General features: G+C 44.1%; 1 long non-coding RNA gene across 5 annotated transcripts; it reads right to left on the bottom strand.

The window, feature by feature from the left end:
- Positions 1–1,967: 1,967 nt before the first annotated feature.
- Positions 1,968–7,520, bottom strand: LOC121829472 (uncharacterized). Of its 5 annotated transcripts, XR_013051412.1 has the most exons (4): positions 6,636–7,520; positions 4,264–4,343; positions 3,967–4,128; positions 2,803–3,177 (listed from the first exon to the last, which is right to left on the bottom strand). It is a non-coding gene; the product is annotated as an uncharacterized LOC121829472 (long non-coding RNA). The 5 variants fall into 5 exon arrangements; XR_013051414.1 differs by lacking the exons at positions 2,803–3,177; positions 6,636–7,520 and adding an exon at positions 1,968–2,199 and having other exon boundaries at positions 3,974–4,128; positions 4,264–4,452; XR_013051413.1 differs by lacking the exons at positions 2,803–3,177; positions 6,636–7,520 and adding an exon at positions 1,968–2,199 and having other exon boundaries at positions 4,264–4,452.
- Positions 7,521–14,126: the final 6,606 nt, after the last annotated feature.

Consider the following 14,126-nt stretch of genomic DNA (forward strand, 5'->3'; position numbering starts at 1 on the left):
AGTACTATAGCCACTGGGAAGGTGCTCGTGCAAGTAACCCTAATTAAACGTAGTGGGTCATTAGAAAACAAAAAGACATTGTGGGGCTGGAGGTGTGGCTCAATGGTTAAAAGTACTTGCTGCTTTTCCAAAGGACCCAAGTTCCAGCTGCTCACTGAAAAAAATGAAATAAAGGAGGATATGACCGCTCCTAAAGTATAGAGAAGGTTTTTATTGTAGTTATAAGGGAAAAATAAAATTCTAATTTTGACGGGCAGTGGTGGCATACACTTTTAATCCCAGCACTTGGGAGACATAGGCAGGCAGATCTCTGTGAGTTCAAGGCCAGCCTGGTCTACAAAGTGAGTTCCAGGACAGCCAGGGCTGTTACATCTCCAAAAACAAACAAAGCAAAAAGTTTTTAAGAAGACATGACAGGAGGGGGACTGATGGGGAATGAGAGAGGGTAATGGGTGAATATGATCAAAACATCTTTTATACATGTATGAAATTGTAGGTCAGTAAATCACAAGATAACTTCTTGCAGTACAAAGGAAAAATCAGAAAGTCCTAACCATCTTTATAATGATCATACTATGTCTTAGTAGTATGCTAAGCAGACTGCTGCTTTGTTTTGTTTTTTTTTTTTTTTTGTTTGTTTGTTTTTGTTTTTTGAGACAGGGTTTCTCTGTGTAGTTTTGGTGCCTGTGCTAGATCTTGCTCTGTGGCTGTAGATCAGGCTTGGCCTTGAACTCACAGAGATCCACCTGGCTCTGTCTCCCAAGTGGGGGGATTAAAGGCGTGTGCCACCACCGGCCGGCCAGACTGCTGCTTTTTATAGTCAACGTTCAGCTACCTGCCCTGGTGAAGTCACACAAACCCTTGGCCATCTCCTTGTGAGTAGGCTGTGGGCAAGCTGACACATATACATACCAATCACTATACTGTGCACCGGGGTGTATGTACATTACCCCTTGCCTGTTCCAAGTGATCTTCACAGGTCTCAAGTTCATGTGATAGATGTGATGATGCTCAAGAGGTGTCAAGTATGGGGCTCAGTTGAGTGCAAACAGGCTTGATCAGTTGCATGTTTCCTGTCCTGATTTCCCCGGCTGTCTTCAGGCAAGGGACATTCCTGGTGAGGGACCCAGCTCTGCTCTGTCAGCCACCAGCATTCTGTGCAGTTGGGAAAATGAGTACTAGAGAGGGAGAACAAGGGCCATGCAGCACCCAGATGAGACTCCCCTTTGTAGGTCCTTGTTTCTTACCAGTTTAAGACGAATAGGGTAAGCTCTGGCGATCTGAACACCCCTGGGCTCAGGTCCCAGCAGCAGCTCATTTGTGCCAAGTGGCGACATAGGCATGCATTTTCTCATGTCTGTTGTAACCCAATGACACCAGATGGTGGCCTGGGCACACCTGTTTACACTCACACATTGTCCCAGCACTGCTGCCACGTGGCTCTGAGAGCATGCCTGTTCATTTGCTTTCTGCGTTCCTGCACCACCACCTGGTGGCCTGGATGTGCCTGTTTTGCATTCATGCCATGTCTCAGCACCACCATGTGGTGGCCTGGGCTTGCCTGTTTACAAACATGCAGTGTCCCAGCATTGCCACGGTCAAGCCTGGTTTCACCTGTTTGCACACCTGTTGTTCCCCACCACCAAACATAGTTCGGTGGCACGGTGCTTGTACAGGGACCTGGGCTCCATCTCCAGCACTAAGACTGTATAAATTGATGGTGTAACTGCTCCAAGTTAAAGCAGAAGGTTTTCTATTATAGACATGAGAATGAAAACATCCAGATGTATCTGGAAGAGTCCAGAGCAGAGAAAGTAATAGATTGAAGATATCCAGCAGACTAGACTTGACCATTAGGGGAGAGGGAGAGGGGAGGTAGTGAGAGATGAAGAGGAAGTGTTAATCCCAAAGATGGGAGGAGAAAGGCCACTGACCCAAATCATCATGGCCAAATTAACTACAGCATGTCATTAATTAAAGCAAGCGTTTTTATTCATGTACACAGGCTGCCTCCCCCTAAGGCAGGGTTCCGGAGATCAGCATTGGACGTGAGGGAGACAAGGCTTTTACAGCTCAGAGGTGGGGGTTTTCAAATGGGAGGAAATAGGCAGTGTTACAGGATCAGAACAAAGCAGGTGGTCCAAGAAAGATCATCACAACAGGCAATCATAACAAGGTCATCATAGGTGGTCATACAACCTTTTGAAGCAAAGATGGGGGTACAACATGGTTATAAACAACTTTTTGAAAGAAAGATATGATTGCTATTCCTGGAACAGGCGGTACAGAACCATTGGCAGTTACGTTACAGATGGGACCGGGCAGACGACTTTAATCCCAGTTCTTGGGAGGCAGAGACAGGCAGATCTCAATGAGTTTGAGGACAGCCTGGTCTACATGAGCGAGTTCCAGGACAGCCATATCGATTACACAGAGAAAGTTTTTCTGTTGTGAGAAACTAGAAGAAAAAAAAGTTCAGATGGGCACATCACCCAATCTTTGAGAAACAGAGGCTTAATATAAACAGGAATAAACTTAGTTTGTCCTTACTGTAAGATGGCTCTTAAACCTAAGATGGAAGCAGGCTGGTTCTTCATTCCCCCTTGTCATGTGTGTCCCAGGTAAACCCTTGATAAGGTCTTAGCATTCTTTATCTGGGGGAAACAAAATTTGTAATGCATCAAAAGATGCATTGCTCATTTATAAATTATACCTGTTTGGTTGGCGTAGCTAGAACAAATATTTTTAAGCCATATAATCATAGCCATTTTGTCCCCTTTGCCAGGGAATTTCCTTAGACCTTTGTTGAGGACAAGGGGTGATGTATTCTCCTTTGTAACTCCTGCTGAAGTTAGGATGCTGTTTTCAGGACACAGGAAGGCTAGAATATCAGCCAAGACATGTGGTGATATTTAATTAGAAATTCGTCTACAAAGACAGGACGGGATTTGGGCAATGGGGTATTCATCAGAAGCATCTGGTTTACTGAGGCAGCTGAAGAGACAGGGAGCAATCACATTGACTAGACTGGTTTACATCAGCTTTCAGCAAGTCCAGGGCTTCAGTTTAATAGGACTACCTGAGTGTGTAGATAACCTTTGGAGCAGTTTGTAGACCACAGCTGATTTCTGGATGGGGTTTACCAGCTGAGTGGAACTCTGACAAGACAGATACACACTAGGGACAGAAGTTAAAGTAAAAGAACTTAAAGTAAACTTTTATATTTGGAACCCCCCCCCACACACACACACACACAGAGGAATAGGCAATCGGCAGGGAGCTTAGGCTGTTGATTGACAGGGGTACTTATCTGGCATCCATTTGACCTGAGAGGTGGATCTAAGTCTTATGATTTTATTTTTTTTTTTTTTTACTCCCTGAAGCTTACAATACCATTGTTTTGTTTTTTTGGTTTTTTGTTTTCGTTTTGTGCAGAGGGGTAGGTGGTTTTTTTTTTGTTTGTTTGTTTGTTTTTTGTTTTTTGTTTTTTTTTTCTTTTTCTTTTTTTCTGAAACAGGGTTTCACTGTGTAACAGAGTCCTGGAACTCACTTTGTAGGCCAGGCTGGCCTCAAACTCACAGAGATTCACCTGCCTCTGCTTCAGGAGTGCTGAGATTAAAGGTGTGCGCCACCATCCCCTGCTTCAATACCATTGTTTGTAATATTATTTGCAAAGCAAGTTCTTTAAATAATAAAAGTTTCATCTGAAACCTGTTTATCCTTCAATATGGAGCCTGTTAGTAAGGCAAAGCTGCCTGTGAGTTTGCCTTTTTTAATCAAGTGACCTAAAAGCTCTTGAAAGGAAGGCCTGGTTTTTATATGTGAAATGCATTAACCAAGCAGCTGCTGCTAAATTGATGAAGTTATAGTTAGCTATCAACACAACCAGAGATCTGAGAAGGATAAGTTACAGCAGAAAGTTTAATCTGAATAGCCTGCATAGCAATTAAAGTGACAGAGACTTACCCATTACCTGGATGGTTGCCTTGGGCTCTGCTGGCCTTGATGGCTTCACTAAGGGCAATGGTTGTAGGTCTTAGACTGTCATACAGGACGGCATTAAATCTTCAGCTATGATACAGGACAGCATTGGCTTTTGGCTGCCAGACCCAGGTCTGAGAGATTTTCCTGTAAAGGAAGAAGCTGGGGGACTGACCTTATGTTGACCAGACACAGGAAAACAAACCAACAGTGTTCGTGGTGTGAGCAGAGCCCTGGCAGCAGGGGAGGCATGGGGCAGTTTTCCCCAATGGTTAGCCTTACCACAATCCAGGTGGAGTTGTTGTGTCCCCGTTATCTTCTTTGGATACCTCAGGGTTGCTTCCAGGAGCTGGAATCTTTGTCTGTCACAGTAAGTTTTTGACATTAGACATCTCAAGTGCCATATTCAGCGGATCTCTGAAAAGTTTGAGAGCTGTTTATTAAGTATACCTAATTTTAAATAAACCTTACTTGTTTTTAGTTACTTGTGCTACATATATAGGAAGCTAAATAACGCTTGCCCCTGCAAATGAATTACATTTGTAAAGAATTTGATCATTTATAAGGTGACTATTAATCTGCATGTCTTAATTATCTTTAACAGTTTACAACAAGTTAGTAGTTTTCATAAGATTAGTATTCTACAGTTTTATCCATGTTAAGTTTAGCCTTAAAAATTATAATTCTTGAACTGAAACTTCTTTAGTATCAAAATAAAACTTTAAATCTTAACTACAGTCCATAGGGAGACTGACAACTTTACTTTCCTGGTCCTTTCTTAGTACACCATTGCAGAATATTGTGTGTGACACGTTTATCAAAATACCTAAGCTTAGCAAGGTTAGCAAAGACACGAGGGCTGGATACACATTCTTAAATCAGTCTCTGTCAGCCTGAAGAGACCTTAGGTAGGGGAGAGACTTTTTTGTTTTTGGCTTTTTTGAGACAGGGTTTCTCTGTGTAGCTTTGTGCCTTTCCTGGAACTCACTTTGGAGACCAGGCTGGCCTCGAACTCACAGAGATCCGCCTGCCACTGCCTCCCGAGTGCTGGGATTAAAGGCGTGCACCGCCACCACCTGGTGAGACATTTTATACGTTTCTTTTTTCCAGACTGCTTAGATCATTGTCTTGCTGCATCATAAGATAGGGATATCCCAGTGTCTGGTGTTTAGTAGTTGTGCCCCTAAATTTAGTTGGCTGGTGACTATGCTGGGTGTTTGGGATTCTAGTGTAACCTTGACTCTTTCTCAGGGTGGGCCTTTAAGCTTAAAAAACCATGTTTGGGGTTGGCATATTTCAGTTAACAAAAACCATCAGAAGCAGAGCTACAGGGTTTTAAAAACAAGGTTAGCACATTTGAATATTAGGCCAGCACTATCAACATTCATGGACTAGGTCTTTGTTTTAAGATTACCGATGTAGCCTTCTAAATATTAACCTTGTGTTATAAGTTTTAAATCAACTTTTGTTACAGATTCTATAAATTTTTAACTACATCCAATAAACTTACAAATCCCGAGGCACAGAAAGACTCATATAACAGAGATAAGGTTTATATCTTAGTAAAAATTTTAGGCAATTAAAACAATAGTCATCATCACTGCCCATACCCAAAAGACATTTGAATCCCTGCTGAACTTAATCCAGTAACCAGAAAGCTCCGAGATGAGGGATTCAGAGCCTTGGCTTTCAAAGCAGCTATGGCAAGCGGCAGTGGTGGATGTGGGCCTGGGCTGGGGAGTGCACAAAGGGTGCACACGGGGTGGCATGCTGGGGTGGGGGGTGCACAAAGGGTGCACACGGGGTGGCATGCTGGGCTGGAGAGTGCACAAAGGGTGCACACGGGGTAGCATTCTGGGCTCGGTGCCTGAATTGTCCCAGCCTAGGGGCGTGGGAGCGGTGGTGGTTAAAGCTTGGTCCAGCTCCAAAGTCTACCTGTAACTGACATAGAAATACACACAAAACTGGGCAGTGGTGGCTCACACCTTTAACCCCAACAGTTGGGAGGCAGAGGCAGGCAATCTCTGTGAGTTCAAGGCCAGCCTGGTGCTCAGAGCGAGTTCCAAGACAGGTTCCAAGGCTACAAAGGGAAACCCTGTCTCAAAAAGAAAGAAAGAAAGAAAGAAAGAAAGAAAGAAAGAAAGAAAGAAAGAAAGAAAGAAGGAAGGAAGGAAGGAAGGAAGGAAGGAAGGAAGGAAGGAAGGAAGGAAAGAAAGAGAGACACACAAGAGATGGAGAGAGGACAAACAAAGTCAACACATAGAACTCACCACCCCGTTTAGAACGCACAAAGGCGAGCAGCACACGAGACAAGATACAGAGCAAAGTGACAACACACCTGTGTTCACCCAGAGTGTCCAGCTGGAGCCTCTGGCTCGCTCCTGCAGTCTGGGCAGCCCCATTCCTCTCTCCCTTTCTCCCAACCCCACCTGTTCAGAGTCTCTGGACAAAGGGAATGCAGGAGAAAGCCCAGTTCTGCTGTCTTGGTGGCTACTGCAGCTGGACAGGGGAATGCCTGGCCTTCTCAGGACCCTCCCCAACACCCCCCCCCCTTCCATCCCCAGATCAGGATCCCACAGAATCAGAAAACCAGAAACCAGATGTCATAAACAAACAAACAAACAAACAAATGCAAGCAAGCTTCTATGACTTACCAGAGGAGGCCTCTGTGAAAAAGAAAAAAAAGGGTGCGTGCGTGCGTGCTTGTTGTTTCTCTTTCTATCCTTCTCTTTTTCTTTTTCTTTCTTTCTTTCTTTTTGGATTTTGGTTTTTCAAAACAGAGTTTCTCTGTGATTCCTGCCTGTTCTGGAACTTACGTTATAGACCAGGCTGGCCTCGAACCTGGAGATCTGCCTGCCTCTGCCTCCCAAGTGCTGGCATTAAACCAGCTGTTTTTCTCTTTCTTTTTTCTTTTTTTGATGCAGCTATTCACTCAGGCAGTCTGAAAAACGGAAGTCACGTCTCAGGGCCCTGGAATATCTCTAAAGTATGCATGCCCTAGAGAGCAGCTCCTCAGTCCTGGAGGGCTTCCTGCTTCTGAATTTCTGAATTTGGGTTGGGGGTCTTGATCTTGCTGGGGAACTCCAAACGTTAATCTCAACGATGGGAGGAGAAAGACCACAGCCCAAATCCTCATGGCCAAATTCATTAAAGCAAGCTTTTTCCTTCAGTACACAGGCTGCCACCCCCTAGGGCAGGTTTCGAGAGGTCAGCATTGGATGTGAGGGAGACAAGACTTATAGCTCAGGGGTGGGCAGCTCCCCAAACGGGGGAAAATAGGCAGGGTTACGGGACAGAACATAACAGATGGTCAAAACAAGATAATCACACAGCTGTTAGGATTTGTGAGAACCTGGAAATAAAGTGTGCCAAGTTTTAGCCATTGATCTGTACCGAGGCCAAGCTGTTTGAGTCAAGGAGAGAGGGTGGGAAAGCGAAATTCTGCTGGAGGGAATTTCTATAAGCTCTGAGAGGGAGCTGAGCGACTAGACACGGAGGGACAGCAGGGGGGAGCTGAGAGCTAGTGTAGTGGGACTTGAGTTCCTAGGGACAGGTGAGGAAAAGCTAGGAGACGGGGGGGGGGGGGGGGGGGGGGGGGGACGACGACGACGACGACGACGACGACGACACTGGTAAGTGTCTTTAGTAGAGAGACCCAGATGAGTGCCGCAGGTCAGAGCCGAAAAATGCAAGTAGAAAGTTGCCCAAGTGGTGGGTGCCCTGAGGGCATAGCAGACTCCCAGGAGCCAGAGAGACATAGGAGAGGAGTGGTTAACGGACAAGGAACAACGCGCTGGAACTCCACCGAGGGAGGGTCCCAATAACATAAAGCCCTGACTTCCGGGAGGGAGCTGAGAGACAGGAGGGGCAGGGTCGCAGAGGTCAGAAGGACTTAAGGAAGCTGGGGGACTTAGCAGGCAGCTCCTAGGGGGAGAAACTCACGGGCCCAGAAAGGCACAAAAAGAGATAGAGCAGGTAGCCAGAGAAGCAGAGGAGAAAGAGCAGGAATGAAGTGTCCACATGGGTCTAGCAGGTCAGAGGCGTAGCAGGCTGCAGGAACTGGAGAAACACATAGGTGCCCACCCACATGGAGGGCACAGCCCACCAGAGCCCGGAGAGACATTTAGATGATGGACAAATAGTTAAGAAGCAGGTAGAGGGAAAGAGCAGCTGAGGAATCAGACTCTAGACTTTGGACTTAAATTTTGTAGGTGGCAGAAGCCAACAGAAGCAAATGATCCATATATACCTTATATGTCAGCTGATTTGACAATTCACACTTTACTGCTCTCAACCGGTTAGCTTAACCATTTTGATCTCAAGTTCTTTGAGCTAATGGTTTGTTTTCCAAATGTCTAATTCCCAAGCCTCATATTGCCCAGGAAGGCATGGCTGCCACCTAGTGGTGCTTCATGAAAAGACAAGCTGTACAAGAGAAAAAAAGTCTCCCCCTTTCCATAGAATTCACTCAATTTACACAAATGTAAAAAAAAAAAAAAGTACTAAATGCTCTCTCGTGCATGGTGGCATACTCCTGTAATCCCAGTACTCAGGAGGATCAGTGCAAGTTCAAAGACAACCTGGATTGCATAGTGAGAACACACACACACACACACACACACACACACACACACACACACACACACACACACACAAAACACTGCTGTGAATTGTCCTATCTACCAAATGATGAACAACAACAAAAACCCCACTAGTTCCTTGTCAGTGTGGTTTGTATACGAGTGGGAAACCCTGAAAAGAAAGCATTCAGACTCCCTGACTGCATTTAGCACAGAAATGCTATAATATGAGCATTCTGTGGAGCTTTCAAATTTTCCAGAGAGCTTTGAATGGGCATTAAATGCATATAGCATAAAGTTTAAAGAAGGCAAATGGAAATTTAGTAAAAATGAAGCCTTTCTTTCCTGTCCCTGAGCTATCCAACCCCATCCTCAAAACACAACTGCACTTTTGATTCTTTTCACCTGCCTTGGTAAATTAATTTCTAATTAAGAAATAACGATCTCTTGAACAGCTCATGACTTGCAGCTTAGCAGTGGATTTTCAGAAGTTCAATCAAGGCAGTATTTTCAAGATGGGATACCCAGAGAAGAAAATGTACACTGAGGGGGCATCAGAGTTGGCACCGAACACACCCCAGACACCAAATTCTCAGCACGAAGGGGATTTTATTATCTTGGGGGGGGGGCGGTGCCATGCTGCCTCTGGACTGATCAAAGACAGTAGCAGATAGCTCTGCATCTGTATATTTAGTTTAATTTCATTATTTGTGTATGAGAGATAGATATCTGTGTTAGAATAGGGAATCTGTGTTAGAATGAGCTGGTAAATCCCGATTGGATATGATAGTCACTGTAGCCAAATAGTGAATTTTAATTGCTGGACCTTGGTGTTTTGATAGTTGGACCTTGGAGTTTTAGCTAGGTATAAGGAAGTGGGCTAATAAGGGAATAGACTTTGGGGACCAGCTTTAGGAATGGAATCTAACGGTTTAGCAAGGGAACCTAGGGAAGAGGAAAGGGCCAGACTTGGCCGGCACCATGTTTCCAATGCTTGGATCTGCAGGAGTTCCCTTCATAGTTATTATTTTAAAGAGTTAATATAGGTTCTGCTGCCATCTCTAACTCAGAGACGAAGAAACAAAAGTTCCAAAAGACCAAGTTAATCACTCAAGTAATCGAGTAAGCATCAGAGCTTAACACCAGACGCCTCTCTGACCTCAGAGCTCTGAGATCTGCTACACCTTCCTGACTGTCAGGATGACAGGCATTCAAAGTTAGTGACCAGTGTATCGGCTGGCTTCAGCCGGTCTGCATTCACTGACATACAATCTGACACCGACAGCCGAACGACTGCAGCACAAACATGGAAGACTCGCATGTGCAATCCTCCTGAAAGCTCAGAGACCGTCACAACTGTCTGTCCTCTGTTCGCCGTTAGGAAACGCCCGGCACGGCTCTAGCTCGTTGAGATGTTCTGTAAAGAAAAAATGGCAAGATACAATCTGGGTATTATTAGACTCGCCCAACAACTTGAGTCCGTACCAAAAGCCATAAAATAATTAATGTATTTATTACAGAGCATTTGAGATTTTTGTCTGATACGATCAGATAATGATGGCAGTAATAATAAAAATGGCAAGGTAGCTTGTATTTACTGTTGTGGAGTTGATGCGCACTGGAAGAAAGCTGCTTAAAGAAGTACTTGCTTCTGTAGTCCACATTCAACAACTTTCCTCCTCCTCCTTCTCCTCCTCCTCCTCTTAATGTATATGAGTGTTCTGTCTGAATGTATGACTTTATGCCAGAAGAGGGCATCAAATCCCACTATGGATGGCTGTGAGCCACCATGTGGTTGCTGGGAATTGAACTCAGGACCTCTGGAAGAGCAGCCAGTGCTCTTAACTGCTGAGCCATCTCTCCAGCCCCACGTTCCACTTCTTAAGTCCAAGTTGTGAGTGTGTCACAGTCGCTCACTTTGTTTGTACAGGAAAGCCTGGGTGCCAACTGCTGCGGAAAGGGAGCATGCCCAGGGTTGTTGTCCACTGCAGCAGAAGCAGCAGCCCTGGCCACCTATCAAGGTAGTGATCCTGGAACTTGTAGCTTCCAGGCTTTACATTTTTAAAAATAATTCTCAACCAGCTCCAACAATGCAGCCTGACAGAATTACCTGCAATGATGAATACAGTCCACACCTTCATGGCCACTGGGCAAGCATGTCTGTTGAGCCCTTGAAACATGGCTACTACGATTTATAGAACTGATATTTAAATTTCTCCCAGTTTAAAGATAAATAGTCACTGTCCTCACTCCATTTCCAGATTGTGTTCAAAGCACTAGCAGCTAGTGACTAGCTGAAGTAATAAGGCATGGAAAATAAAGTTATACAAATAGGAAAGGAAGAAATCGAACATTCCCCATTTGCAGATAATATCATCTATATGGAAGATCCCAAAAATTCTGCCCCCAAACTTCAAGGGCCAATCAACAATGTCGGCAAGGTGGCAGGATACAGAAGCAACTTGCAAAAAAGCAATAGTCTTTCTATGTAGCAATAACAAACGTAAAGAGAAAGAGACCGTGGACACATTGCTAGTCACAATAGCTTTGAAAAAACCATCTAGGAATAAATCTAAGAAAGGAATTGAAGGGCCTCTACAATAAAAATGTTAAATCTGTTGGTTTGGGGTTTTTTGTTTGGTTGTTTTTTTCTTTGTTTGTTTCTGTTTTTTTGAAACAGAGTTTCTCTGTGTAATGTCCTGGCTGTCCTGGAATTCACTCTGTAGACCAGGCTGGCCTTGAACTCACAGAGATCTACCTGCCTCTGCTTCCCAAGTGTGGGGATTAAAGGTGTGCATCCCTGCCCAAATGTTAAATCTCTTCATATAGAGATAAAGACACTCTGAAATTGAAAGTCATATCAAGCTGGGTGTATTGGAGTATGCCTTTAACCTCAGCATTCAGGAGACAGATACTGACAGATCTATGAATTCAAGGCCAGCCTGGCCCATATATTAAGTTCTAGGCCAGCCATGGTTACGTAGACCCTGTCTCCCCATAAAAACAAAGCACACTTCTTTATGTTTCTGTTGGAAATGTCATCAGTCTGTCTAGACAGTTATGCCAGTACTACATACAGTCTGTGGAATATTAGGGGTTTGGAGCGATGCAGATTTAACTCTGTCTCTGTGAAACTGACCCTGTCACCCTAGTTTCTCTTCTCAGGTTCTCACGATGACTCCCCCTCCCTTCTTTCACAAAGCCAGCAATAGTTTTGTAAAACTCGCTGTGTGTGCCCGGAGATGGGAGCCATGCACGCAAAGCCCTTGATTTATTTCCTTCTCTGGGGGCATGCTCTCAGAGTGAGCATGTGAAGGTCAGAAGACAGCCTGTGGGAGTCAGTTTTCTCCTTCCGCCATGCGGGTTCCGGGTTTAGGACTCAGGTCGTCAGGCTGGCTGGCAAGTGCCTTTACCCATGAGCTACCTCACAGATCCCTGAAATAATTCCCCCTTCGGTTTTTTAAGACAGGGTCTCAGCCGGGCGGTGGTGGCGCACGCCTTTAATCCCAGCACTCGGGAGGCAGAGCCAGGCGGATCTCTGTGAGTTCGAGGCCAGCCTGGGCTACCGAGTGAGTTCCAGGAAAGGCACAAAGCTACACAGAGAAACCCTGTCTCGAAAAAACCAAAAAAAAAAAAAAAAAAAAAAAAAGACAGGGTCTCTCTGTGTAGTCCTCACTGGCCTGGAATTCACTCTGTAATTCAGGCTGGCCTCAAACTCCCAGAGATCCACCTGCCTCTTCCTCTCAAGTGCTGGAATCCAAGGTGTGTGTCATCACACGTGGCTTTGAAATTTTTTATTGAACAGTTGCAGCAGCTTTTCTTCTTCCCTTGCCTCCTCTGGTTCTTTCTCCTTTTCTTTTTATATTTTTAATCCAATGTGGGTTTCTTTTTGTTTGTAGTTTTTTGTATATTTAATTTAATTTCATTAAGTTTATGTATGAGAGATAGATATAGAGGAAAAGCAGCAAGAACAGGGAAGCAAAAATAGAGAGGGAGGAAGAGAGAGAGTTGGCTTGGCTGTGATCCAGACACATTGTAGGCCACAGCGCACAGTGAGCTCGGCTTTAACTTCATCTTGGTTATTATGGGGCTCACAAAACAAAGAAGAGCATCAGCTAGTTCTTTGCTTTTATTAAAAACAACAGCGACAACAAAACTATCCCTTTTATTGCCTATGGCTTCTGTGAACAATTTTTTTTAAAAAGAATGCTTGTATACTCCTTCCATCATCACAAAGCGTTAGGGTTTGGGGTTTGTACTTCCTTGTGCTGCACATTTTGAACTTCCAACCTTTAAGTGAATTTGTAGACCAAACTGAAAGGGACTTTGTGTGTAGTCAGTTCTTGCCAAGATAGCTGTTAAAAATACTCAAGGAATGGATTCCTATTGATGTTCTAGTGTTTATCAAACGCTGAACAAGGAAACTTAGGCATTGAGTTATTACAGTTTGTGCAAACTTGTATGACAGCACACAGTCTTTGCTTCCAAGATTTAGGTTGGGGATCAAAGGATTCCGAGCCTGGCAGGACTCTGCTTTCTTCTGACATTCTGTGGGGCAGGGGTCACAGCTAATGACTTGTGTTCCTATGCTCTGTGTCACAGGGCTAGTCATCATTAAATGGATGTTAGTCACGTTTCTAGTAATAGAACTCTCCCACGCTTAATACCATTCAGTTCTTGTTTTCATAACACTTCACCAGTTTTGTGTTGTGTTTCTTAGACTAAATACAGAGTTAGAATAAACTAGAATCAGCAATCTAATGGTTAAAATTCCCATCTGTTGTTTATTTTCTGGAATACATAGTTATTTGTTCTGGCACTTTGGTCACAGAAATAATAAATATATCTTATAAACTAAAATTCCAGAGATCTAAAAAGTAATGGCTGGAGATCCAGAGCAGCAGTTAAGTGCCTTGCTTCTCTTCCAGAGGTTCTGAGTTCAATTCTCCACACCCACAACAGGCAGCTGCCAACTGCAATCCCAGTTCCAGAGGATCCAACAGTTTCTTCTGGCCACCAATCTCTCTCTCTCTCTCTCTCTCTCTCTCTCTCTCTCTCTCTCTCTCTCTCTCTCACACACACACACACACACACACACACACACACACACACACACACACGCATACACACATTTAAGTATGCAAACACTTAATGCATGCAAGTACATACACATGCTATCATATATAATTAATCTTAAAAAAAATTCAGAGACCCAGAACTTAGAGACCAAGTCTCAGTCTTGTGTTGTGTGTAGTGGAATGTTTTGATAAGAGAAGTGTGGGGCCACTCATCCATGTGTGAGCTTGAGATTCTATGAACACCAGAAATTGTTCAAACCAGAAGGGGAAGCAAATATTATATGTAGGTACATAGCAAATTCTGGGGCCATCCAGGGATACAAATTTAATTCAGTGGAAAACAATAAAAAATTCATGAATAAGTGGAACCTTTTTTTTTTTTTAATAGAGTTCACTTGAATGAGGCAAATGGGATGGGCAACAGGTAATAGCAACAAAAATAGTTACTCTAAAGACAGGACTCCTCCCCCGACACCCCAGATTCTGA

This window comes from Peromyscus maniculatus, chromosome 5 (genome assembly GCF_049852395.1).
Source record: "Peromyscus maniculatus bairdii isolate BWxNUB_F1_BW_parent chromosome 5, HU_Pman_BW_mat_3.1, whole genome shotgun sequence".
NCBI lineage: Eukaryota > Metazoa > Chordata > Mammalia > Rodentia > Cricetidae > Peromyscus > Peromyscus maniculatus.